The 25,715-nt window shown below is 41.7% G+C and overlaps 1 pseudogene; it reads left to right on the forward strand.

The window, feature by feature from the left end:
- LOC127485933 (CLIP-associating protein 2-like) overlaps positions 1-22,357 on the forward strand; it is a 99,462-nt pseudogene extending 77,105 nt beyond the window's left edge.
- Positions 22,358-25,715: the final 3,358 nt, after the last annotated feature.

Here is a 25,715-nt window from a genome sequence, read left to right on the forward strand (position 1 = left end):
TTCCTTGGTCTTAGCACAGAATATTATCCTATAATTTAGAGCAATTTAACAACTTCGGAATCAAAATGAGCTTACAGTCAAAAATACCATGAAGATTATATATTATTTTTATGTCAGTTGTATTGAAGATGCTGTGGACAGTATCTCGAAGTCATAGTCAGTTGTACTATGCAGAAATTATGCTTTTAAGATTTTTTTCTGGCTGGCACCGCAGCTCAACAGGCTAATCCTCTGCCTGCGGTGCTGGCACCCCAGGTTCTAGTCCCAGTTGGGGCACATGGAATGCAGTGGAGGATGGCCCAGGTCCTTGGGCCCTGCACCCACATGGGAGACCAGAAGAAGCACCTGGCTTCAGATCAGTGTGGTGCACCAGCCGCAGCACACTGGCTGCAGTGGCCATTGGAGGGTGAACCAACAGAAAAAAGGAAGACCTTTCTCTCTGTCTCTCTCTCTCTCACTGTCCACTCTGCCTGTCAAAAAAAAAAAAAAGAATTTTTTCTCAAATCTTTTATGACTTAGTCACTAATTTGGCAGCTTATGTAAACCTTTAGTTACTTTATAAAGATTTATTTTTACTTAAGCCTTTAGTTACTTTAAAGCAGTCTTGAATTATTTGTGATATGTGAATAATTTATGAAAATATACTTGCTAATAAATTTAGATAGTCATTTCCAAAGAATTTAAGATGCAAAGCATATTTAAGTTGGTATTTAGAGACATTTTTCTTACCTTTACCCAAAGTGAACAATGTATACTTTCCAATTACATATAGATGGCATAAGAGACTGAGATATTAGACAAGTAAATTTATATTTTAAATCATGTTCAGACCAAAGAAAACTCTATAAGCTAGTTCTTTGTACTAAATACACAGAACACAATGAACATTATGCCTTTATCGGAGTTATTTGTAATTTTAACAGAAATTATTATGTTTTTACATAATTGACAAGAGTAAGTTTACAATACTTCGTGTCCAGCCAATACAGGTACAAGTGCATGTTAATGATTTTGAAAATACCTTTTTTTAAAGTTTCATTTTAGTTAAGGTTTACAAATTCATGTATTTCATATATGCAGATTTAGGTACATAGTGATACTTCTTCCCACCTTACCTTCCCTCCAGCCCATGATTCCACTCTTCCTCCTCCTTCTTCTCCTAGTCATTCTCTTGATTTTTACAATGATCTCCATTTTTTAGAAAAACAGATTTAAAGCAGGTTATCAAAGGCTTGCTTAAATTACAGAAACCAATAGGCATTTGGATCAGTACTTCTTTTTTAGAAGACTGACTTATTTATTTGAAAGTCAGAGTAATGGGGCTGGTGCTGTGGTTTGTTGGGCTAAGTCTCAGCCTGGAGTGCTATAACCCAATATGGGCACTGGTTAGTGTCCCTGCTGCTCTTCTTCCTATCCAGCTCTGTGCTATGGCCTGGGAAAGCAGTAGAAATTAGTCCGAGTAATTGGGACCCTGCACCTATGTGGGAGACCCAGAAGCTCCTGACACCAGGCTTCAGATCAGCTCAATTCTGGCAATTGCAGCCAGCAGATGGAAGACCATTCTCTCTGTCTCTCCCTATCTCTGTAACTCTTTATCTCAAATAAATAAATAATCTAAAGAAAAGGTTACAAGAGAGTAGAAGAAGCACAGAAAGAGATCTTCCATCTGCTGGCTCATTCTCCGGAAGTCCACAATGGCCAGAGCTGTGTCAGGACAAAGCAAGGAGCAAGAGCATTGTCTGGGTCTCCTATGTGGGTGACAGGAGCTTAGGCACTTGGTCCATCTTGTGCAGCCAATAGCATGGATCTGGATCGAAAGTAGAGCAGCCAGCTCTCAAAGCAGTGCCCACATGTGAGGCTGACATCACAGACAGTGGTTTTACCCACTGCATCATAATGTCCCTCATGCATAATGTCCCTCAATGTATGATTTTAACCACTTTGTTTTGGCCCATTTTGCTGTGAAAGCATAAATTCTTACATATATAGAACTTTCTCTCCTTTTCCTGGTCATTCCAGGAGTGTACCAGCAAGTGGAAGACTTTTCTCCCTCTCTCTCTCTCTCTCTCTCACACACACACACAAACACACACACACACACAGCCTCTGAAATAAATAAACAAATTAGCCTTCTTTTAAAAAGATTTTAACTTTTTAAGCTCTTATACATGCACAATAGAAGTTTGGCTCCATTGTATGATTGCTTTAGCTATTCAGGGAGGGGTCTCTGGTGCTTCAATATGAATTTTAGCATTAGTTTTTTGAAATTTGAGAAGAATGCCATAGATGAGAGGAGGAAGAAGTATTGGAGTGTGAGTGGGAGAGATGCTAGGGTGGGAAATAACAATACGTTCCTAAATCTGCACTTACAAAATGCATGAAACTTGTATAAATTAAATTAAATTAAATAAAAAAAGAAGTTTGGCCCCACAAGCTGTTCATGGATTTTTAAGCTATAGTACGAGGGATGATCTGCAGTGACAACACTTGTTGACAGGCAGTGAAGATAGAGGCTGGGTGAAATATCTAGATTCACAGGAAGCCAGTCCTCTCCATCTTCTAGTTTATAACCCAGCTAGATAATGATGACAAAAATTATCAAGACACTTTTTTGTTCTTTAGACTTTGGGGGTCAAAGGAATCCCAGGTTTTGAGAATTCACTCTAAAGTGTTGTCAACCAGAAATGCCTTGCTTCACATCTGTAATACAATTATAGAGATAAAAGTACATTTATGCTTTTATCTCTCCTTAGTTTGAGATGTTTTTCTCTCCTTAGCTTGAGATGCTTCTCAAATTACCAATCTATGGAATTAGATGCATCCTGAAGCCCACAGTGAGGGAGGGAGTGATTGGTAGGACTATGTGCCTACACCCACACTTAACCCTTTCTCACTTGAGATCTGGGGGGATTCTAATAGCATGTCTGAAGGGCTGAGATCCACACTGGGTGCCCTACCTGCATCAACTTCCTGCCTCATGTACTAGAAACAGTGGACTTGTATCCCCTTGCTTTGAGCTCAGTCTTACATGCCTGAATTTGGGAGTGAGCTTTGACAAAAAGAGTCTCAACTAATACTCTCAAGCCAAAGTTTGGAGGGAGGCCTGGTCTTTGCTGTCTGACTGTTGATTTTAAGCAGAAGAGAAGGTAAAACATATAGGGTAGAAGGATAGACTATTCCTCCTGTTGAGAGCCATGCTAATTGATTTAAGTGTCTGACAGAGACCTGGTGTTTTTTAAAGAAAAATGGCTATGAAGGAGAGTACGGTTTTTTGAAAAGCAGAGACAGAAACAGTTTGCTTGCTTACCCTTCTGATGATCATTGCAGGGGACATTCACCCTTCTGAGGTTTGTGTTTCGGAAGAACAGGAAGACTGACAGGTCAGAGAGCTACACAACAGGGTTCTCACAGTCCCCCTGAGGGAGTGACAGTTTCAGACCAGCCATGGCCCAGCATGTAAAAGCTTGGTCTCCTGCCCTCAGGTTCTGTGAGTGCCTAGGCAGGGACATCCAGTATGCACCCAAGTCCATCCATCTCCCTTGGAAAGCCAACAGACCTCCAGAGGCAGTGCCCTGGGCATGGCACAAAGTAGCCCCAGGGGAGCAGACTCCCTATGGCAACTTGCAGAAGGTGAAGTACCACGCTCCTTTCATAAGAGGAAAGAAAACCTTGCCAGAGTACAGCTTCTGATGAGCATTGCTGTGCTGCTGGAAGCTGACTTTCTTGGGACTTTGTGCTGAGCAGCTATAGGCAGCCCGTGTTGAAGGTGTATTTCCAGGAAGCCAATTGTCTTGTGATTCCCCCTCCCCAAAAATTTTCTGTCTCATTATCTACACTTGCAAACACCTAAGGTCCAAATACATGAAAATTCTAATTAATTTTCTTTGTTATTGGATGCTTTGATACAGTCTGACTACTCGGGGATAGGATTGGGTGAGCATTCCCATTTCATAGCTACTAGGTTAGAACCAGGAAGAATGGGGCCTCACTGTGGCATGATCTCCAGAGTCCCTTCCAGGCCAGATTCTTGCATCTGCATCAGCAGTCAGGACCAGAGTTTAAGATATGTTTGAATAAGAGGGAGAAGAGTGTGCTCCTTGAAGAGCAACTGTCATAATACTGTAAATAAAAGCTGATAGACCCATTTGGAATGCTTTTAGTGACTTTATTCCAGAGCTAAGTCTTCTAGGCTCTTATTTTGGCTAAAGAAAAACATAGACGCTCAACTACTTTCTGTTTCCTAGTAGCAAAGCCTTGAACTTTACACCCTTAGAGTAGTTCTTTGATGTATGTCCATGAGGCTTTCGTTTTCCTACAGAGGGCCACACAACTGGGTGCTCTAGGAAGAAACAGAAAGACAGCATGAGAGGCTTTTGCAAGAAGCTTCACTTGTATTAGTGGGATGAATAAAACCCCAATGGGGCTGGCATGAGGAAGTTCCCAGTGACCTAAGATTGGAAAGATTCAGTGTGAGAACAAATGGTCATAATTACAGTGGCCCAAAGGCCTTCAAGCAGAAATACATGAGATGATGGTGATAGTGACAATGGTGTCAAAATACCATTGGCCACTTTGAGGTTGCTGAGTGTCAACACAATTATTTTGAAGATTTATAGGAAGTGAAATTTTATAAAAAAGAGATAATACATCTAACCTACACCAGGTGGAATGTTAAGGAAACAAAAGGGAGGGATTCTGGGAAATTCTTTCAGCTTTCTGTGTGCATGGGTGTGAAGCTCTGGTTGTCCATTCCTATGCCAAGTTGGTCAACTCCCCATGAACAGAGACAGGCCATGTACTTCAGGATAATAAGCATGGGCAGAAGTCTGCTTGCCCATAGTGGACTCTATTCCTCTACTCATGTGTGACCTGGGACTATTGCCTAACTCCCATGATGTCCAATTCATTCATTAGAAAATCAAGATGATAATACCCATCTCTTAGTGCTAGCTGGTGAAACTGGGCAAAAAACTTAAGAGGTACCTAGTAGACAGTTACCTGCCCTTCACCTGGTCTTTTGGTGCAGGCTTGCAGCTTCCCTAAGATCTTCAACTTTTCTCTATTGGACTCCCATTTTAATATCACCTAGCTGGGGCCAGTGCTGTGGCACAGCAGGTTAATACCCTGGCCTGAAATGCTGGCATCCCATATGGGTGCCAGGTCGAGATCTGGCTGCTCCACCTCTGATCCAGCTCTCTGCTATAGCCTGGGAAAGCAGTACAAGATGGCCAAGTCCTTGGGCCCCTGCACCCATGTGGGAGACCAGGAAGAAGCTCCTGGCTCCTGGCTTTGGATCAGCACAGTTGCAGCCATTGAGGCCAATTGGGGAGTGAACCACTGGATGAGAGACCTCTCTCTCTCTCTCTCTGCTTCCCCTCTCTCTGTGTAACTCTGACTTTCAAAATAAAAAAAATAAATAAATCCTAACAAATAACCTAGCATCACAGCAGAAGTGTCTCATCTGTAGTCTGTACCTCCCATTGATATCACTGGGAAACCCACAGCCCAGATTGAAACACCATGAGGTAGAGGTGTAGGTGTGGATCTCATGATCTCTCTCTCCCCAGGCAGCAACTTCTGAGATCTGGACAGATGGACATTTGTTTATGGCCATCTGCTCTCTTTTAGGGTGAAATTAATATGTAAGAATGGACATTGTGGTCATCACAGTTACGAGTGTGTGCAGGTTCAGTTCAGCAACATGCCCCAGCATAGGCTGCATGTTAGAACAGGAAGGCAGAAGCTCTTCCTGGAATGCAGATCTCAGTTTTAACATGAAATAAAATAACCTTTGAATACTTTTTGACCCATCAGCTCAGAATTTTCTTTTTCAGTAGGATCTGAACCATTCCAAGGTAGATGCTAATTTCATGTCTTCCTGCAATATGACTGAAAAGCTGAAGACAAGTTTGGAGATCAGCTGCCTTTACTAAACATTGAAAGGAGTCAGAATAAAAACTTTTGATCTGCCCAGATCAGTAGCCAATGAAAGCGCCCTGATGCCATCTGCCCTCCTCCTATATTTCAAGCTTGTGGGGGAACCTGAAATCTCAGAATTAGTGAAAAGTTTATTCAGGATAGAGTCTGAACTTGACCCAAGGTATTGCAATATAAAAATCTCAAATTCTATTTGATGTTCAGTAGATGGATTCTTATGCTGGTGGAAATAAGCATAAATAAGCAAATGTCTAAGTAAGAATGTACTTTTGGCTGGAACTGGTCAAATGGTCAGGCTCTAAAGGTCTCTGGCAGAAGGAGGAAGCAGGAAATGGCATCTCTGGAATATTTTGGCCCTGCTGATTGCCAGTTAAGCCATCACCTGTAATGCCCACAGCCCATATTGGCACCAGTTGACATCATTTCTGACTCAGCTGCCTGCTAATGAGCCTGAGAAAGCAGAAGGTGATATAAATACTTAGGCCTCTGCACCCATGTGGGACTTATGGCAAATAGCCTGACCCAGTCCCGGCTGCTGCAGCCATTTGGGGAGTGAATCAGCAATTGGAAGCTATTTCTGTTTTACTTTCTTTTCTTCCCCTCTCTTTCTCTCTGTAACTCTGCCTTTCAAATTCATAAAAGTAAATATTTTAAAAATAGGGAGTGGGACACACAAACACACACAGAGAGAAAGGGAGAGAGAGAGAGAGAGAGAGAGAGAGAGAGAGAGAGAGAGAGAGAAATGTCCTCCATCAATTGGTTCACTCCGTAAATGGCTGCAATGGCTGGAGCTTGGTCAGGCCAAACTCAGGAGCCAGGACCTTCCACTGGGTCTCCCATATGGGTCCAGGGGTCCAAGCACTTGGGCCATCCCCTGCTGCTTTTCCTGGCATATTAGCAGGGAGCTGGATTAGAAGTGGACCAACCCATGAACAGCAATGACATGATGAGCTCACACTTCCTTGGACTCTACTTTTACAGAGCAGTGTCCCTTGGGTCTGGCCCAGAGGAGAGAACAATTGCAAGGGAGAGGGCCTGCCTGTTCTGAGCTCCTTCATCCAGGGGTGTGGGGGCAATGGCAAAAGTCACCTAGCTACTTCTCAGGGGAACAGATGTAAATGCACTCACTGAGGGCAGGGCACTGCTGGTTCTTGGGGATGGGGTGGGAATGGTGGTGGGAGGAGATAGAGACAAGGACATTTGTGCCTCCAGCCCCTCCTCCTGGGGCCTCCTGAGGGGGAGAACCCCCAGTGTCCTGCCACAGCTTGCCTTGTATAAACATGTACATTTTTTTCATAACATTTGAACAAGGTTTATATTGACTCCAGTTTAAAAACAAATAGTGTGACAAAAATTTTTACAGGGTCTAGTGCACTAGTGTTGATGTGAGGGGTGTGCATGTGAGTGAAGACATGTATCCTGTTGGCCTGAAGCTTTACTGGACAAGGGTGTGTCAAAGTGCAGAGATTTAATTAGTGATTAACTGTAGAGAGGCAAAAGAAGTAAAAATTCCAAATGCACATTTTTTTGTATTACCCTTTCCTCACCCCAGAAATGGTCACGTCCTGTTACCATGTGAACTCTTGTTTTTAGGACCTTTAAGCCATGCCAGAGCAGTGCCCCAGCCCCTGGCTCTGACCATGCCATGCAGCCACCTAACAGCGTTCAGTGTCCTCACCTCCACCCTTCCTCATCTGGGGCTCATGCTCATCCTCCAATAGATGCCTCCTACACATTGGGTTTCACAGTGTGTTTTAGGATTTCTGGCCTCTGGACACACAGACCACAGAGAACTAAGGGAGCCGGTTGCTCTCAGGCTGAGCAGTTTGGTTGATGCCACCAGAGGCCCAGGTGCATGTGGCCAATACCTTTGCCTTCCCCAGCCCTTGAGGCAGGGTGTGTGGATGTATGCATGTGGATATTTATACATGCACCTGCACTTGTGAATGTATGAACAGGAGGAAGTTCCTTCAGTGGAGGGGTTCTCATAACAAGGCCTACCTAGCATGGAGTAAACATCCTCCCACCCCTTGAAAGTATATGTTTTTATGAAATGGGAACCATAAAAAATGTTTTGAATATTTAATAAAGAATGAACCTACAGAGGAAAAATTATGGAGAAAGCTATTCACCTTGTACTTTCCTCACAATTATTGCTGCTGGTTGTACCCATCTCTAGTTCAGCTCTTGCCATGGGCCACTCATCAACGAGGTTTTGCTTTTCTTTTTCCTCCACCCCTGGAAACAGGCCTGTTGAGTCCCTCCCTTCTCTGGTGACTGTGTGGTGAATCCTTTCTCATGTGATCAGGTTGGGATAGACATGTGAGAGTGTTTGCTACAAATGGTGTAAGCATTGTGACTGCCAATAAGCTTCAATGGTTTCTACGGGAAAAAAAAAGAAAAAAAGAAGCAGACCAGCCAGGATTTGAACCAGCATCCATATGGAATGCTGACACTGCAAGCAGATGCTTAAGCCACTATACTATCATGCTGCCTATTGAAGCTGACTTCTGACTAACAGAAACAACTAGGACTTGGCCCTTTAACAAGGCCTACTAAAGATACAACATTCCCAGTAAGATATTGGCTTCCTCTGTACAGAGTTGCACCAGGATAAGAGCCTATTTTTTGAATAAGTAATAAGATGTTGAATGTGTGCTGGCAATGCTGATGGTGGTACTCAGGCTCTACCCTGAGGAGAAGTGTAGTTAATTGTGAGTTCTCAGGCATCCCTGGATGCAGTGGGAAACTAGAGGAGGGAAGAGAGCTTCAGAATGAGAGGCAATCTTGCCAGGGTTTAAAGCACCTATGGGGCCAGCTCTGTGGCATAGCAGGTAAAGCTGCCACCTGCAGTGCTGGCATCCCATATGGGCAGCAGTTCAAGTCCTTGCTGTTCCACTTCCCATCCAGCTCTCTGCTATGGCCTGGGAAAGCAATAGAAGATGGCCCAAGTGCTTGGACCCCTATACCCATGTGTGAAGACCTGCAGGAAGCTCCTGGTTCCTGGCTTTGGATCTCACTCTGCCTCCCCTTCGCTGTGTGCAACTCTGACTTTCAAATCAATCAATAAATCTTTTTTTAAAAAATCACCTATGACCCTGTGGAAATATCCTAGAGCCAGACTAAGTGATCCTACCTCTGGAGACATCACATTCTTGGTCTGATAATTTCTACTTATGTCCGTAAAATGCAGGCATTCCTCTCTGAGTGGTAGTTGGCCTGCTTATTATCTGGACTCCACAAAGCTGGGGGTCAAAAGCCTTAAGTTCTTTTTTTTTTCAGGTACCTTGCAGCTGGAGAACAGGTCAGATTTGTTTGTGTTTACCTAGACTGTGATGGAGCAACATCAGTGGGTCAAAATCAGAGTGTTACCACCCCCATTCCAAGGTGGATGGATGAAGAGTATATTTAACAAGGCTCCCACATTTCTGGCCATGAGTTTCATCCCCATGTTAAGGTGTGGTGCAGGGATGTTGCTGTGTATACTAAAACAAAGGACATGCTTCCTTTCCCTAGGAAGAGTATACAAATAAATGTATATATAGCTATACAGTATATGTATATAGGCATTACTGAGAGAAATGCAACACCTGGCACAAACATGATGGTTCAAACAGGGTCCACTGAGGATCTAATGGAAACCTGGCCCTCTTCCGAAAACTGTCAGTGCAAATTTAACCACAGAGTTTCACTGCTGCCTATTTCTGTCTTTAGGAACTAACAGGAGGCTCAGGTCCTGGCACATGCACCAGGCATGAAGTAACACCTTTCCAAAGTTGGCCCCCAGAATCTAAAACAAATAGTTTTATGTTTAAACTGTTTTATGTTTGTTTATTTTTCATCTACTTGGAAAGGAGAGAAGGAGAGATCTTCCATCTTCTAGTTCACTCTACAAAACTTGCAACACCAGGGGTAGACAAGGCAAAATTCAGAAGCCAGAGACTTCATTTGGCTCTCCCAGGTGGGCAGCAGGGACCCAACCAATCACTTGGTCCATTTTCTGGTGTCCTGCCAGGCATATTAGTAGGAAGTTGGATCAGAGCAGAGTGGCTGGGACTCAAACTGGCACTCAAATATGGGATGCTGCAATCCCAACTTCTGCCTGCTTTGTTTTGTTCTGTTTGTTTGTTAAGCTGGTGTAAGGACAAATTTTTAGGATGAAGAGGCTTGTATCTAGGTTTGGCTCTGGTAAACAAGTAACTTGTCTTCCGGATGACCTTCTCCTGCTCCTTGGGAGCCTGGCCAGTTCCCAGGGAGGAGGATAAAGGAATGTTTCTGATAAACAGGTGGGCATGCTTCATGTCTCGGCTCTCTGGCCAAGATCTGAGACAGAATCCACTTAGCTTAGCATTTAAGATATCTTTCTCAATCAGAGTGGCTGGGTTTGATGTCTGCTTCCAGCTCCTGAATTCAGTTTCCTAATGCATTATGGATTAAGTATTTTGGTTCTGGGCACCAATTTAAGTTCCTGGCTCTTACTTTTGGTATTGGCTCAGTCTTAGTGATTGCAGACCTTTGGGGATTGACCTAGCAAATGAGAGCTCTCTTCCTCTCTGTGTCACTTTCTCTCTCTGTCTCTCAAATAAGTTAAAACTATATTATAATTGCAAATAACACTAATTAACAAGAAGGAAACTGGTTTGTTGGAAACAAGGAAGGAACTGTGAATGAATACTTTGAAGTAATTATGTAAATTGGCCGGCACCGTGGCTCAATAGACTAATCCTCCACCTCGCGGCACTGGCACACCGGGTTCTAGTCCCAGTTGGGGCACCGGATTCTGTCCCAGTTGCCCCTCTTCCAGGCCAGCTCTCTGCTATGGCCCAGGAGTGCAGTGGAGGATGGCCCAAGTCCTTGTGCCCTGCACCCCATGGGAGACCAGGAGAAGCACCTGGCTCCTGCCTTTGGATCAGCGCGGTGCACCGGCCGCAGCGTGCCAGCCACACCGGCCATTGGAGGGTGAACCAATGGAAAAGGAAGACCTTTCTCTCTGTCTCTCTCTCTCACTCTCCACTCTGCCTGTCAAAAAAAGTAAATTAAAAAAAAAAGAAATTATGAAAATACTCCATTAAATCTCAAGTAAAATTTTTATACATTTAAAACTTTTGTACATAAACACACAATTCCTTCTTGTTGCCTACTCTAACCCTCTGTTTTCTCCTCCCTCAATACTATATGGGCCTCTTCCAGCACCTTTTACCACTGTGTTTATTGAACTCATGGAAGAATACACTGACTCTTCAGGGCACTGTGAATTTCTCCACTCAGCTATGTTTCCTGTGCTCACCACACACTTAAGCCCACTGCAGTCACTGCCATGGGATAGAGAAGAAAAATGCCAGACTCTCATGTTCCTTCTCTGAAACAGCATCCTTAATGGAACATGAAGGCCAGTGAAAATCTGGGGAAGGCTATACCTTCGTGGTTATTTTCTGCATGCTATAAACATCTGCCAGAGACCTAATGAAGTAATATTGGAACTACTATTTCCTGGGCACACTTAGAAATCCTGGGCCAGGAAAAGGAAGCTGCCCATTTACTGACAAATGGAGGTACCATTCATGACAGAGCAAGTTCCTACTGCACTGCAGTTGCATTGTCATGAACTCTGGAGACCTCTGGGGCTTCCTGTACTCTCAAGCAAAACCATTCTGATAACCACACAGACAAGATTGGGAGAAGAGAAAAGAAGCATATATTTGCAATGTTTCTCGATATTTCTGGACACACCAGTCATGGACTGCCAAACATCCACCTGGGAGTGACCTGATGACAGCTATGCTCACATGCAATCTCAGAGTGACTTAAGACCACAGGCAGGGCCATTTTTAGGGTAAGGTACAAGAGGATTTGGATACAGCATCTCACAAACAAAATAACCCCCAAGTGATAATTATGATAAAAGCACATACTAACTTTACCATCTTTAACATCTACATGTACAGTTCAGTAGTGATACACACACAAACACATCCTTGTGTAATGGATCTCCAGTACTTCTTCATCTCATTAAAGAGTAAACCCTTCCTGCCATCCAGAACCATATTTCTACTTCTAGCATTTTGAGTGCTTTAAAGACTTTAATTAGGTGGAATCTTATAGTATTTTTCTTTGTTTGGCTTATTTTCTTATCATAATATCCTCAAATTTCATCCATGTCAAGGAATTTCTTCTTTCCAATGGCTGCATTAAATCCCATTGTGTGTATGGACTACATTTTCTTCACAAATTCATCTTTACAGTGACATTTCTTCCAAATCTTGGCTGCAGTGAATTAGCTATGATGAATAATACTCAATGAAAATGCTATAACTAGTACTGAAATAGTATTTGACACTTTGTGTTTCTGTGTGGGTGCAAACTGATGAAATCTTTACTTAATATATACTAAATCGATCTTCTGTATATAAAGAGAATTGAAAATGAATCTTGATGTGAATGGAATGGGAGAGGGAGTGGGAGATGGGAGGGGTGTGAGTGGGAGGGAAATTGTGCGGGGGGGGGCATTGTAATCCAGAAACTGTACTTTGGAAATTTATATTTACTCAATAAAAAAAAAAAGAAAATATTGACACAGTAGAAGGAGAATCAGACAGCAACAGAATAACTGGAAGGAAATGTTAAAACCTGATATCCAAGAAAAGATAGAACTACCAGAAATAAAATCAGTATGAAACAGCAGATGTGAACAACAGTGGAGATCAACTTTTCTAACAATTCTATAAGAAGCATTCTACTTGGCCGCATCAGAACACATGCTCTTTTTCTAAAAAAAAAAAAAAAAAAAAAAAAAAAACAAAAAGTTTTATTTATCTAGTTATTTGAAAGGCATAATTACAGAGAGAGAGAGGAAGGGACAAAGAGAGAGATCTTCCTTCTAGTGGTTCACTCCCCCGAATGACCACAACAGTTAAGGGTAGGCCAGGCCAAATCCAGGAGACTGGAGCTTCTTCTGAGTCTCTAATATGGGTTTAGGGGCTAAGCACTTGGCCATCTTCTGCTCATTTCCCAGTTACGTTAGCAGGAAGCTGGTTCAGAATTGGCAGTGGCTTAACCCCTTACACCACAACACCAGTCCCAGAACACATATTCTTAACTACTCTTCAGGTGAGAGCACCTATTAATTCAGAAAATGTCTCAACTATTAGTTCTAGAAAATTGAAATCTTACCAAGTGCATTTCTCAAGTGAAATGGAATTAAAATATAAATCAACACCAGAAATCAAAATTCTCACATGTTATTTTCAGGGCTTTTTAATTGCATGTATTTTTTTTTCTTTGAGAACCAGGGAGATTGTCCACCTGCTGATTTACTTACTCCCCAAATATGCACAATAGCTGGGGTTAGGCCAGGCAAAATCTGGGAACAAGGAACTGAGAGAGAGATTGAGAGATAGCTCCCATCATGCCCACTGATTTACTCTCCAACTGCCTGAAATGGGAAGAAGCCAGGACCAAAAACTTAATCTTGAGCTCCCATATGGGTAGAAGGATTCTAATTAATTGTGTTATCACCAATGCTTTTCAGGGCTTGCTTTTGGGTGAAATTGGAGGCCAGAGGCACAACCAGATATCAACTTCAGGGTCTTCATTATGGAGAGCAGGTGTCTTAATCATTTGGCCAAAACATTAAAGCTGTAAGATTCTTCAAAAATTCCAAAAATAGGGACCAGCATTGTGGCATAGGGTAAAGCTGCCTGGGATGCCAGCTTTCCAATATAGGCATTGGTTTGAGACCTGGCTTCTCCACTTCTGATCCAGCTTTCTGCTAATGCACCTGGAAAAGCAGCAGGTAATGGCACAAATACTTGGGCCACTGCACTCACATGGGAGACCTGGAAGAAGCTCCTGGCTCTTTATTTAGACTGATCCAAATAAATAAATGGCCATTGTGGCCATTTGTGGACTGAACAAGTGAATGGAAGATCTAGCTTTCCCTCTCTTTATTTGTAACTCTGTCTTTCAAATAAATGAAGAAGAAAAGAAGGAAAGGAGGAAAGGAGGAAAGGAGGGAGGGAGGAAGGGAGGAAGGGAGGAAGAAAGGAAGGGAGGAAAGAAGGAAGGAAGGAAGATTGTATGAACCCCTATAAATGGAATTAAAAAACATTATTTTGTTGGAAAAGTCTTTGAAGTCTCTGCATTCTTTTTTCATAATATATTTTTTCTTAAACTTTTCAAAGAATTTTATTATAATATGATGTTTCAAAGTGAATATATCAACCTTGTGAATTTTAAAATATGGTTATATATGTATCTTTTATATCATGGTAGTATTTAAAATGTTTTATTACTCTATAATGACAGGCATTTCTAGTTTACATCTTAAAATTTAAAGATTAACATTCAGATAGTTATTCCATAGCACCTTGGATTGTTACTTTAATATTAAATATTTTCATTAAACTGAAAAATACATATTGTCATTAGCCCAGAAATAAATATTTATATACTGTAATGAAAGTATATTTTGTGCCCTTAAAAGAAATGTTGATATCTGTAATTTCAAAATTCAAAGATATTTTTCTGGACAGTGAGAGAGAGAGACAGAGAGAAAGCTCTTCCTTCTCCATTGGGTCACCCCCAATGGCCGCTGTGGCCAGCGCACTGTGGCTGGCACACCGCGCTGATCCGGAGGCAGGAGCCAGGTGCTTCTCCTGGTCTCCCATGCAGGTGCAGGGCCCAAGGACTTGGGCCATCCTCCACTGCACTCCCAGGCCACAGAGGAGAGCTGGCCTGGAAGAGGTGCAATCGGGACAGAATCCGGTGCCCCGACCGGGACTAGAACCCAGGATGTCGGCACCGCAGGTGGAGGATTAGCCTAGTGAGCTGTGGCACCAGCTGAAAGATATTTTTAATGCATATGTATTTCCTGAGTGTATTCATCTACCCCTTATCCAAATCTATTATCTAGATGCGTCTTGTGAATGTTCTGGTACATCATATCCTGAACACATAATCATGTATCTTTATATTATTGCTAAAATGGCCTTTTTAAAAAAGATTCATTTATATTTATTCAAATGACAGAGTTACAGAGAAAGAGAAGGAGACAGAAAGGGAGAGGAAGGGGGAGAAGGAGAGGGAGAGTGAGAGAGAGAGAGAGTGAGAGCAAGAGAGAGAGAGAGGTCTTTCATCTGCTGGTTCACTCCCTAAATGTCTGCAGTGGCCAAGGCTGGGCCAGGCCAAAGACAGGAGCCAGGAGCTTCATCTGGGTCACCCATAAGGGTATAGGGGCCCAAGTAGTTGGGCTGTCCTCCACTGATTTCCCAGACAAATTATCAAAAGTGGAGCAGCTGGAACTTGAGCAAGCCCCCATATGAGATGCCAGCACTACAAGCAGTGGTTTAATCTGCTATATCATAGCCCTTAATGTGGCCATTATAAAGTATATTTTTCATGTCATAACAACTGCTTATTGAGAGGATTGCAATTTAATGAAGGTAAAGGTTCACATTCTAGTATAACCCATGTCATTTGTGGATTGGCTCTGACTTTGCCATTTATCACTCTGCCTCTTTCCCATCAAATATATTCTTATTTTATCACATGACTTTCGTACCCATCGTTTGCCATGTTGTTTCATAGCTCATATTTTGCTCATGCTTCCCTGTCTAGAATAACCTTCTCACAATATCTTTGTGCTTAATCCATTTGTCAAAATATGACATTACTTTTGCAGCATTTTCTGAGCTTCCCAGACTTATATACGATTTCCTCCTCTATACCCTTACTTTAAGTTCTTCACTTCATTTGTAGAATTGGCAAATTATACTTTTCTGTTCTTCCTTGTTTATATACATACATATATATCATATATACATGTATATAAACTTAAATATAGGGCAGAATCCATTCTCTATTTACATTTTTGGATATTTTTTAGGATTGTGCCTATGATATGGTAGACACAGTATCTGTTTTACTGTAGGGGGGGCATACAAATAAATGTTTTCTGAAGCTCTTTTCTTTTTTCTTCAAAGATTTGTTTATTTATTTGAAAGGAAAAGTTAGAGAAACAGAAAGGTCTTCCATTTCCTGGTTCACAGCTGAGTCTGAGCCAGGTTGAAGCCAGTAGCCTGGAACTTTATCCACGTCTCCCACAGGAGTGGCCAGGGCCCAAGTATTTGAGTCATTATCTGCTGATTTCTTTGGTGTATTGGCAGGGAGTGAGTGTAATACTGGTGTATTAGCAAGAAGCTGGATCAGAAGCAGAGCAGCTGAGGTTTGAATCACCACTTCCACATGGACTGCTAGCATCAGAAGCTGCATGTTAACCCACTGTACCACAATGCTGGCCCCTTCTGCCTCCATTTAAATTCATTGTTTGTCTTTACTAAAATGAAAAGGAAGTTATCATAATACTATTTGGAATAATTGCTCCTAAAGGATAAATTTATTTAGCCTAGAAAATAAATCAAACACTAAAAGAGAGAGTTTTCAATCTTTTTTTAATAGGAAAATGTTGTCACATATCTATGTCTCTAATTGTTGTAGGCAGGCATATAGGACAGGATTGATCAGGTTTGTGAGCTGGAAGGCCACACCTTCACCATGTCCCCTGTGTGATCTCATGCCCCTTCCTGGCCACACCAGTGTACCCATCTGCCAGACTAGTTAACCACTCCACTTGGGAAGTGGATGAAAGGCCTGAAGTATAGTGGATCTGGCTTTTTTGACATTTTGCCCTTTGCCCTTTTTCTTCCTTTTGCCCTGAATCCCCTTGCTGCTCTGTGCCTCTGGGGCACATGGTCTTCTGGCCACCTGACCCATGCTTTCCCACCAGAATGCCCCTCCATGTAGCTGGCTTCTGGTGCTTGGTATGAACCCATATTTCCCTTTCTCTTTTAGATAGGGCCCTCACTCTCCTATGCATTTCTCTCACTAAACAAAAAGCTTAAAACTTCACATGCTGCCTGTCCTGCTTTCAATACATCTCTGTTTGAATGCATCTGGGAAAGCATCACAATTTGGCCCAAGTACTAGGAACCCTGCCACCCAAGTGGGAAACCCAAATTGAGTTCCTTCCCCATGGGTTTGGCCTGGTTCACTAGTTAACTTCCCACATGGCTGCAATGGCTAGGGCTGGGCCAGGCCAAGACCAGGAGCTAGGAGTGTCTTCTTACATGCTGTCAGAGGTCCAAATACTAGGGCCATCTTCAGCTTCCTTCACAGATGCATTAGCAGGGAACTGGATAGGAAGTGGAACAGCCAGGACTCAAACTGGCATCCAGATGGGATGCCAGTTTCACAAACAGTGGCTGAAACTTCAATGCCACAACACTGGCCCCAGAAGATAATCTTGAATCAGGCATAAATCATGGCTGACACTGGTGTAGTGGGTGAAACCACCACCTGCATCCTGTCATCCCATATGGGCACTGGTTCAATACCTGAATGCTCGTCTTCTGATCCAGTTCTCTGCTGTGGCCTGAGAAGGTAGTAGAAGATGGCCCAGATGTGTGGTCCCCTACTCCCATGTGGGATCTAGAAGAAGCTCCTGGCTCCTGGCCAGAATGTTCACTTATTTATTTACTTATTTACTCCTGGCTTCAGATCAGCCCAGCTCCAGCCACTGAAGTAATTTGGTGAGTGAACCAGTGGATGGAAGATCTTCTCTCCCCAACCCTGTCTCTGCCTCTATGTAACTTTTCCTTTCAATAAATAAATGAATCTTTAAAAAATCAGGTGCGCCCTGGTAAGTTGCATGAACTAGCTTGGCCTAGGTCTGGAAGGACTTGGTGCCTAAATCTAGGAAGGAAATTGGTGATACAGGTCTTTAAAATATGCACTACATTATGCCATAAGCATTTAAAGAAATAAGTAAATAAATAAGTGAACATTCTTGAGAGAAAGATGTGAAATGGCCATGATGGACCAAATTGAGGCACAGATAAGACTTTACCTTCAGGAACATGGATGGGACCCTCTTCAAGAAAAGAGAACAAAGCTCTGTAATTATCTGAGTTTAGAATCCACTTCAAGCCTACAAACACACATATATAAGCAGGTGCTGTGAAGCAGGAGGCACTAAATTTCATAATGGAAGTACCATGTGATTATGAAAGTTCAGGTGGGCATGCAATGAATGTGTGTGCAATTGTAGTCTCATTTCCTACTAAAGCATATTTGGTCACTCTAAGAGAAATAATGTGGTGTTTAAGAGAAATAATATGGTGTTTGAAAAAGTAGAGATGACTCTATAGCACAGGAAGGAGGTAGAAGCTGAAAAAATATAGCATGGGCGACTCCCAAATGCTATTCCCTTTCACCCATACTTTCCTTCTTTGGACTTCTCCTTACCCATATCCTGCCTTCCAAGGCCTCAGAAGTCCTGATGCCAGTGCCCCAGTGGCAAGCCATTTCTTCAATGGAGAATAGGAAAGAGAAGAAGGGAAAAGTAAAGTCTGCTAAAGGTAAAATACACCACTTTTCCTTTTTTATATGTGTACTGATGTGGAACTGATTCTTTTATGTCACCTGAACTCTCCCTGGTTTATATTTTCTGTTACCTATTTTGTTTTCATTTAAAAAATTTAGACAGAGAGAGAGAGAATTTTCCGTCCACTGGTTCATTTTCTAGATGGCTGCAATGGCCAGAGCTGGGCTGGGATTAAGCCAGGAGCCTCTTCTTGATCTCCTACAGGGTCTCAGGGGGCCAGGTGATTGGGCTATCCCAGGAACATCAGCAGAGAGCTGGACAGGAAGTGGAGAGGAAAGATCATGAACTGGCTCCCATATGGGATGCTGATTCCACATGTGGCAGCTTTACCTGCTACATCACAGAGCTGTCTGCCACTGTTCTACTTTTCTAAAGAAAGACCACAGAAAAATCAGTCACAAGAAATGAGCCCACAAGAAGTGGCTTGAGGCACAGCCTGCAGTGCCAGCATTTCATATGGGTATTCTCCTGATTACTCTACTTCTGATCTAGCTCCCTGATTCTGTACTTAGGAAGGCAATGGAGGATGGCACCATGTGGGAGACCTGGATGGAGTGACTGGCTCCTCACTTTGACATGGCTCAATCCTGGCTACTGTGGCCTTTTGGGGAATGAACCAGTGGATGAAAGATTCTCCCTCCCTCTCTCTCTCCCTCTCTCCCTCCATCACTCTCCTTCTCTTCTTTCCTCTCTCCTTTTTCTTTCTATAACTGTCTCTTCAACAAATAAATACAAATAAAAAAAGAAAGCTTTAAAAAATCTGAGCCCATTTTTCTTTGAAAGGTCCTATTCCTCCTGTCTCCCAAGTGCCCAATGCTGAGGTTCTCTTCTTCCCCTCCTGCTTTCTATAGAAACAGCCCCCACAGCAGCAGGTTGATGCAGCCCAATGGTGTAGGCCTGCAAGACAGTCATAGTCCTTAAGCCAGGAACAACCAAGGCATCCACACATAATAACGGCTGCAGTTGGCCTCATGGTAAACACCGAGCACTTCAGGATCATAGTGTACATGCCTCCCTGCTGCCACTGCATGCTTCTAGGGGAACAACTGTATGAGGTAAAACGGTCTTTGAGCACAGTTAGATATAAGACAATAAGCAAGCCAAGAAAATTTCTTTTCCAACAACCAAAAATGTCCTTACTTAGGCTATCTAATGTTGCTCTCAAGAAATTATCCCAACTCCGGCTTTAAAAGAATCATTAGATCATCAGTTGATATTGTTCAGAGATCCTGTGAGCTGGAAATGTGGAAAATGATGGAGTAACTGTGTGGTGCAGGGTCTTTCCTGCGGCTGAAGTCAGACATCCACTGAGCTGCAGTCATCTGAGTGCTTGACTGAGGCTGATGGACTCACTTAAAGCTCATTCACATGGTTGACAAGCTGTCACTGGACTTTGGCTATGTCCTGATTTCTACATACATGTGCCTCTCCACAGGGTTTCCTGGGTGTCCTAGCAGCATGAGAATTTCCCTCAGAGGAAATGATCCAAGGCAGATTGGAATGGTCTCTATCACAGCCTCAAAAGTCTCATTGTTGTACCTGAGTGAGTGTAAACAAAGGAGCACCACACATTGATAAAATTTGATGGTCCTTTATTGCCAGCATGGAGAATGGGTGCATGCCCTAAAGAACTATCGACCCTGCAGCGCAAAGCAACAGGGTTTATAAAGGCAAAAAATGCAAAATTGGGAGGGGAATATATGGTTGCTAGGATCATGGGGGAATACATGATTACTGGGGTCAAGCTGAACTAAAACCTATGTGAAACTAATGTCAATTACAATCTTGACAATACCAATTACAATCTTAACAATTTCAATTATAATCTTGACATTAATCCAGGTATTGGTTTTAATCAGTCAGTGATATGAGAGTCCTGAACACAGGTTCCAATGTGGAAGAGGCAGTAGCAGATGCCCTGGAAAAACCTGCTCAAAGATATGAATTATATGGAATGTTTTCAGATGATGATGCCAACAGCAATGTGCCTAGTGGTTATTAAGAAGGCTTATATAGTTCTCAAAATGGTAGTAGTCCAACATATATGAGGCAGATGGAAGATGCTGCAAAAGTCCTTAATAGATGTGCTAGTTCCAATTGGTCAGAAAGGAAGGAAGGACTCCTGGGCCTGCAGAACTTATTTAAAAAAAATCAGAGACCCTTAAGTCGAGTTGACCTGAAAAGATTATGTGAGATTTTCACAAGAATATTTTCTAATCCTTATGGCAGGGTGTTCAACATGTTTTTGGAGAGCCTAGTGGATTTGATACAGGTCCACAAGGATGATCCTCAAGATTGGTTATCTGTGCTGCTCACACAACTAATAAAAAAAGAAATGGGTGCTGACTTGCTTGGGTCTGTTCAGGCAAAAGTTCAGAAAAGCCCTGATGGCACCAGAGAATCTTTTCCAATTGATCTTCAGTTTAATATTCTAATGAGATTTACAGTTGACCAGACCCAAACACCAAGCTTCAAGGTGAACGTTGCTATACTTATATACATAAAAACTATAGCCAAACAGATGGGCACATGAGATTTTATAAATTACAGTGAAACTTGCCTGGCAATGTCTCAAGTTATCATTTGGCAACAGAACCCAAATGTTCTGATGTTCGGAAGGCAGCACAATCAGTGCTGATTTCTTTATTTGAACTCAATACACTGGAGTTTACAATGTTATTAGGAACTTTACCAAAATCTTTTCAGGATGGTGCTACCAAGCTTCTTCATAATCACCTTTGAAATACCAGCAACAGAATGCAGAATTCCATGGGGAATCCTTTGATGAGGCCAACACCATGATCGCCAGCCAACTAGTCCATTCCTCTTACTTCTCCTACCAGTAAATCACAGAATACATTATCTCCAAGTGCATTTGAGTATGATTCAGAAAATATAAACTCTGAAGATATTTACAGCTCTCTTTGAGGTGTCACTGAAGCAATACAGAATTTCAGTTTCTGTAGTCAAGAAGATATGAATGAGCCATTGAAAAAGGATTCTAAAAAAGATGATGGTGATTCAGTGTGTGGTGGTCCTGGTGTTGCTGACCCAAGAGCAGGAGGTGATGCTACTGACTCAAGCCAAACAGCTCTTGATAATAAAACTTCATTGCTCCATTTGTTGCCTGCTCACTCCTACCTATGCTCTCAAGACTATAATCCACACCATTCTTAAGATAGCATCAGTCCCTTCAACATTTCTACAGTCAAGGAACCCATGTTTGATGATGATGCTGCCCAATTTCCTGATGATCTTTCCTTAGAGCATTCTGACCTAGTTGCAGAATTATTGAAGGAGCTGTCTAATCACAATGAACGTGTGGAAGAAAGAAAGATCACCCTCTAAGAATTCATGAAAGTGGAATAGGAAAAATCTTTCAGTGTTTGGGATGAACATTTCAAAACAATATTGCTTTTATTGCTTGAAACCCTTGGAGATAAAGAGCCAACAATCAGGGCTTTGGCATTAGAGGTTTTGAGAGAACCTAAGGCATCAACCAGCAAGATTTAAAAACGATGCAGAACTGACTGTAATGAAAACATTGGAAGCACATAAAGATCCTCATAAGGAGGTGATGAGATCGGCTGAGGGAGCTGCATCAGCATTAGCTACTTCCATTACTCCAGAGCAATGTATCAAAGTGCCTGGTCCTATCATCCAGACTACAGATTACCCAATTAACATGGCTGTAATCAAAATGCAAACAAATGTGATAGCGAGAAAGTCCAAGGAACCCCTTAACCTACTATTGCCAGAAAGTATGCTAGGCCTAATACAGGGTTATGATCACTCAGAGAGCAGTGTTCAGGAAGCTGGTGTCCTCTGTCTGGTGGCTGTTCATGCAGTGATTGGTGATGAGCTAAAACCATATCTCAGCCAACTCACCAGCAATAAAATGTTTGTCATCTTTGCATCAAAAGTGCACAGAGAGGTTCAGGAGGAATTGATCCCACTACTGATATTTCTGGACAAAGTTAATGAAGCTCAACAAAGTGAACCAGGTCTCTACTGAAAAGGACAGACTACCCTCATTAGTGAAAAGGAATACTCAAAAACATCTTTTGGAGCTTAACCATTGTTTCCTAGTATTAGAACTTCATTTTGTTTCATTTTCTACTTTCTGTAATGGAGGACTGCCCTCAGCCTGCATGTAACTTTTAGAGTAGTAATTACAGATTCATGAAGAAGCAGTATTTTTTTTTAAGATTTGTTTTATTTATTTGAAATACAGAGTTATAGAGAGAGGCAGAGACAGAGAGAGAGGTCTTCCATCCACTGGTTCACTCCCCAGATGGCCACAATGGCTGGAGCTGCGCTGATCTGAAGCCATGAGCCAGGAGCTTCTTCCACGTGGATGCAGGAGCCCAAGCACTTGGGGCATCTTCCACTGCTATCCCAGGCCATAGCAGAGAGCTGGATTGGAAGAGTAGCAGCTGGGACTAGAACTGACACACACATGGGTTGCCAGTAATGCCGGAGGATTAACCAACTGTGCCACAGTGCCAGCCCCAAGAAGCAGTATAAACATCAAAAAGTACAAAGTAATTTGTTTTTATTTGACAGGTAGAGTTATAGACACTGAGAGAGAGAGAGGAAGGTCTTCCTTCCATTGATTCATATCCCATATGGGATGGCAGCGCGGCAAGGTGGAGGATTAACCAAGTGAGCCATGGCGCCGGCCCCAGTACAAAGTAATTTTTAACCTAATTCATCATTTCACATATTTGTAGTTCTTTGTCTTCCCATTAACCTTTGCCAATTTTATGATTATATAATTTTTTAAAAATCCTGGTTAAACAGGAATGCTTAAAGCTTTAAAAGTTAACACTTTCAAACATTTTTTGCCTTTATTCCACTGCAGAATAATATTTTTATTCCTACTTTGAGTTTTGTCCTGTATCATGTCCTATGCTAGAAATACTTAAATGATGTGAACTAATGCAGGACTGTATTGAACTTCAACAGGCCTCTGTTTGTGATGGTGATACCTGTCATTAGCTGCCACTTCTTCAGGGTGATCTGTAGTTTGAAAACTAAGACCTCAAAGAGAAATGTTACAGAATCATCTAGTTCTGTGCAACTGATATTGCTTGTTGGTTATTGATCTTGCCATTTTTATTTAAAACCGTGTCCTCTCTATGATCTCTTAAGAAAGCTGCACCAAATCATCTCCCTGTTGTTTTCTTGATATTTTTGAAAATAGGTTTTATTGCAGGGGGTTTTCTTTGTATCTTTGTTACGAATGATACCTTTTTGTATTTATTAAAATCAAATTCACTTATGAATAAACTTGATCATGGAAACAGACCAAAATAAATCAAGTGCAGGCATGTCCATAACCATGTTCTGTTTTGTATGTAATAAACTAATTATTGAGACATGGGAGTTGACCAGCACCTTTTTGTTCAGTTATGGAACCTGGTTTCCTGTTACCATGAAATTGTCTTACTTGAAAACGTTGATCCTGAGGAGAGAGAAGATGGTGCCAAAGCTGTCTTCAGATAATGTGCTCAAATTTTCTACCTCTTCAGGGCTGATATTTCTAACTGAACTGCTGCCTATAGTGTCTTTTGGAAAGCTCCTTCAAGGGTGATTTTCTATTAATTTTTAACAAATTTTTTAATCATGTTCTGTGACACCTGTTCTTTTCATGTGTAGCAAAACTTCAGAAATTACCAGTTTTGATGAAAGGCCAAATTATGTCACTTGGAACCAGGATGATAATGGTTTCTCATCTTGACTTTTATTATTTTTGTAAATCCTAATATAAAGCAAATTTGACTTGCAAGGCAAGTAGCTATTAGGGAAGCAATTTGACATTGTTACAGAATTATCTGTACTTCATTTAATTGAAAAAATGTAGAAACATATGTAAAGAATTTAGACAAGCGTACTGAATGGATGACATCCTAGGCTTTTCCCTCTCTTTGTTTCTCTTTGAGCAGCAGGAAAAATGCTTCTCTATGTCCTCTCCCATTACCTGTAACAGTTTTATTCTCTAATGTTAATTACATGGTACATTTATAGTTCTAAGCTTACTGTTGAGCATATATTAATTAATTAATTAATTAATAATACTGTGCATAACATTACTTGAAAATTTAATAATGTGTCCCAGCTATTTTTTCTGTCTTACTGTGAAATATTTTTAGTAGAAGGTCTTATAGCAGTGGTACTCCCATGAATTTTTAAGTGAATCTGGGGAGAAAAGATTCACCAGGAGCACAACTACAATCCAGTGTACATAGATGGCTGTATACATATGCACATGTTACACTTTATCTTTAGGAAGAAAAGATATTTTAAACATTGAAATATTATAAACATGTAAACTCAAAATTGCTTCATGCACCATGATCTCTGCTGTATTTTACATTCATTGTAAATCAAAATATTGGTTTAATTTTAACCTCTGCTTTAGGATTCTTCTTTAACTACTGTTGATAGTTCAGTAGAGTGGCTCAAGCTGGATGATAATTCTGCCACTGGATCAAGCACCTGGCATTGAATAGCAGACACTCAAGAAGTGGGTGAACTATGTAATAGAAAAATATGGTTTACAGTGTCTAAGTGAAAGCTAATTTATATAAGCATTAAAAATAATGTTTAAAGTTACATATTTTCAGTTGATAAGGCTATGATAAAGTTATTGCTTATTCAGTTCACCATGTGCAGTAAACCCTTACCTTGTTCATTCTAGAAACATACTTCGATGTCAGCTATCAAAGAATCATCACAAAAAAACTGTTGTTTAAATTTTTCCTTCTTTTTCTCAGCCAACCTAATTCAATGTCATTCATTTACTGCACTGCTCTAACTAATGAAAAGCATGTCATTCCAGGCTGCTTTGTGTTTCACTATGGAATCTCTAGGAGAGGAAAAAGGCCAGCATCCCTTTGAAAGGCAGATTGCACAGCAGAGAGTTGGACTGGAAGAGGAGCAACTGGGACAGAACCGGTGCCCCAACCTGCACTAGAACCCAGGGTACCAGTGCTGCAAGCAGAGGATTAGCCTAGTGAGCCGTGGCACTGGCCATAAATTGGCCTTTAAATTGTAGGAGATTGAGGTGGTATACTTAAATCTCCAAACACAAGTCCTCAAAACAAGACATGCTGTGAGTTAGGAAAGAGGAGAAAGCATGAAGCCACAGTCAGACCAGTTTTATTTGGAAGACTAAAACCTGGGAGGGGCTCCCTCTCAGGTGAATTCATGAAAGAGAGTTGCCAGTGAACACATAGCAGAAAAAAAAAGAACACCCTCCCTTGCAGACTAGTGGTTTATAATACAAAGGGGCTGGAAGGGACTTGGAGGTTTGAGCCAAAGCTGGGGGCTGCTG

Source organism: Oryctolagus cuniculus, chromosome 12 (genome assembly GCF_051225735.1).
Source record: "Oryctolagus cuniculus isolate XC-2025 breed Fujian yellow rabbit chromosome 12, ASM5122573v1, whole genome shotgun sequence".
Classification (NCBI taxonomy): Eukaryota; Metazoa; Chordata; class Mammalia; order Lagomorpha; family Leporidae; genus Oryctolagus; species Oryctolagus cuniculus.